The sequence below is a fragment of the Dioscorea cayenensis genome, chromosome 7 (genome assembly GCF_009730915.1).
Source record: "Dioscorea cayenensis subsp. rotundata cultivar TDr96_F1 chromosome 7, TDr96_F1_v2_PseudoChromosome.rev07_lg8_w22 25.fasta, whole genome shotgun sequence".
Lineage (NCBI taxonomy): Eukaryota > Viridiplantae > Streptophyta > Magnoliopsida > Dioscoreales > Dioscoreaceae > Dioscorea > Dioscorea cayenensis.
In genome coordinates, this window is record NC_052477.1 from 17,709,100 (window position 1) to 17,711,427 (window position 2,328).

At 44.8% G+C, this 2,328-nt stretch overlaps 1 non-coding gene across 1 annotated transcript; it reads left to right on the top strand.

Annotated features, from left to right (window-relative positions):
* The first annotated feature begins 1,497 nt into the window (after positions 1 to 1,497).
* LOC120266226 lies at positions 1,498 to 1,605 on the top strand. The gene has a single exon (XR_005538068.1). It is a non-coding gene; the product is annotated as a small nucleolar RNA R71 (small nucleolar RNA).
* The last annotated feature ends 723 nt before the right edge of the window (positions 1,606 to 2,328 follow it).

Consider the following 2,328-nt stretch of genomic DNA (forward strand, 5'->3'; position numbering starts at 1 on the left):
CAATGTGAGCTCTCCGTCGTCCATGTCAATCAATGCTTTGGAAGTCCATAAGAAACAGGTCTCCCAAGTATCAAGTGTACATATGCATCCTCATCGACATCTAGCACTACAAAGTCAAGCGGAAAAATGTACTTGTCCACCTTGACAAGCACGTCTTCAATGATGCCTCTCGGATGTTTGCCTTTGTTGAGTCCGCTGGTTGTAAAGTCATCCGAGTAGAGCCTAGGCTCATAAACCTAGCTTTTGAAAGAAAGGTGTATGCGGCATAGCGTTGATACTAGCCCCTGAGATCGCCAATGCCATTTCCTCACCTAAATTTGCCAATATTGCGGAATGATGAAGCTTCCGGGTCTTTCTTCTTGTTCGGCATGTTCTTTTTCACCTTACTGCCGAGCATGAAAGTATCTAAAAATCACTGAAACACTCTCCTCCGACTTCCTTTTGTTGGTCAACAAGTCTTTCAAGAACTTAGCATACTTAGGCATTTGGGCCAATGCCTCAACAAAAAGGAATATTAATGTGGGCTGCTTGAACAAACTCGGGGAACTTCTTGTCTTTGTTCATCCCCTTTGTCATTTTTCAATCTAGAGGATAAAGGGATTCTTGGCTTTGAAAGGTGGGGTGCTACCTCTTTTCTCCTTGCTTGTTCCCTCTTCAACCTCTATAGCCTCGGGTGTGTGTTCTTTTGGCTTCTCACTCGGAAGCCTACCTTCAACCTCATGACCACTTCTCAAAGTGATCGCCTTCACGTGCTCTCTAGGATTGGTCTACTGTGTTGCTCGGCAAGCTTCCATGTGGCCTTTCGAGAGAGAGACTTCGCAATTTGCCACACCTGATTTTCAAGGTTATGCAAAAGGCGGTGTGGTTGCGGAAGTGTAGACTCGGCGATTCAAACCTTGTATTTGCTTGATTGTATAAATCTAGTCAAGTGCTTCTCTAGGGTCACTCATTTCGGGTTTCCAAACACTGAGACTCTATTTTCCACACGAGGGGCTTGTTGTTGTTGTTGGAAACCGGTGGCCCCATGGCCTTTTTGTGGACCTTGATTACTCCATGAGAGATTGGGATGATTCTTCCAACCCGAGTTGTAGGTATTGCTATATGGGTTTCCTTGAGGTCTCATGCCAGTACCTACAAAATCAACATTCTCCACCGAAGAAACATCACCAATAGAGAGCATGTCCTCCACCACACCTGGTGCAATTAGTCACGGCCGCCACTCTATTTGAAGTTAGAAGATCTAACTTCTTACTCAAATTTTCCACTTGGGCCCGCCAATGAAGTTACCGCATCTATCTCATGGAGACCCGGCCACCTTTTTCTTCTCCCATAGCATTCCATTGGTAGCTATTTAACTCCCATTTCTTCAATCAACGAGAGCGGGCCTCATCGGGGGTCTTGCTACCTAAGTTACACTCCTCTTTGCCGCATCCAAGAGTTGCCTTGTACTCGGGTTCAAAACCATTGTAAAGGTTTGAACAATCATCCACTCTAGGAATCCCGTGTTGCGGAGCACTTTCTCAGGAGCTCCTTGAACCTTTCCCATGTCTCCAATAGAGACTCCAATTCCAACTGAACAAAGGATGAGATCTCGTTCCTAAGCTTTGCTGATTTTCCGGGAGGGAAATAACTAGCTAGAAAAGCTTCCACCATCTCCTCCCATGTGGTAATTGAGCTCTAGGGTAGCGAGTGTAGCCATTTGCTTTCGCTCTCCCCTTTAGGGGAAAATGGGAAGGCTCTCAATTTGATGGCATCATCCATCACCCCATTTATCTTGACATATCACACACCTCAGAAAGCTCTCTATGTGACTATTTGGATCCTCATCGGCTCAAACCATTGATCTGTGGATTGCTACACATGTGATGAATCAGGCTTTAGCTCAGTTCGGTAGTCGGCGCACAATACTGATACTCTTGAGTCGGCATATTGGATGCTTGCATTGCTCATTACGATTACGCCATGTTTTTAGATTCTTCTACTTCAAATCAGGTGGATTAATCTGTTCTTATGCGGGGCTCTTTCCATTTTCTTCTAAGTGTACGTTCAAGCTCAGGATCTCCTTCAATCAATGTTGAGGGATTCCCTCGAGTCATAACCTGGAGCTGAACCCAAAAAGAAGGAAAAAGAAAATCAGAACGATGATAGAATAAGAAGATAGGAAATAGAATGTATGGTGAAATAGCTAAGAAAACAAAGTCCAAAGTATCTCTAAATGCCTATTCCACGGACAGCGGCACCAAAAAAACTTGACAAGGTCCCTTGCGGGTATATCCACAAGTGCGGGTTTTAGTCGAGTAATAATCCCGGATGAGCGGGTATCGAATC